Source organism: Phacochoerus africanus, chromosome X (assembly GCF_016906955.1).
Source record: "Phacochoerus africanus isolate WHEZ1 chromosome X, ROS_Pafr_v1, whole genome shotgun sequence".
Classification (NCBI taxonomy): Eukaryota; Metazoa; Chordata; class Mammalia; order Artiodactyla; family Suidae; genus Phacochoerus; species Phacochoerus africanus.
The window spans coordinates 45,249,312-45,249,568 of record NC_062560.1 but is presented as its reverse complement, the minus strand read 5'-3'; positions in this window follow the sequence as shown (position 1 = coordinate 45,249,568).

The window sequence follows — 257 nt, the reverse complement described above, 5'->3', positions numbered from 1 at the left end:
CCCCGAGCGCCTCTGTTCTGTGTGGGGCAGGGGGTGGGTGGGCCTCTGGTCAGAGGCAGCGATGGCACAGGCCTTGGCTTGACCTCTGAAGGGCTCTCCAGTGGGGTCTCTCTGGGGGCCCAGAGTTCATATTTGATTCACAGTTTACTAAACCACCTTTTGGACCTGTTATCACCTGTCTTGGCCAACTGCCCAAGCCTCAGTATTGGCCCAGGCTATAGCCTGCCCAGCCCATTTCCTGGGGTGTGATGGGAGCC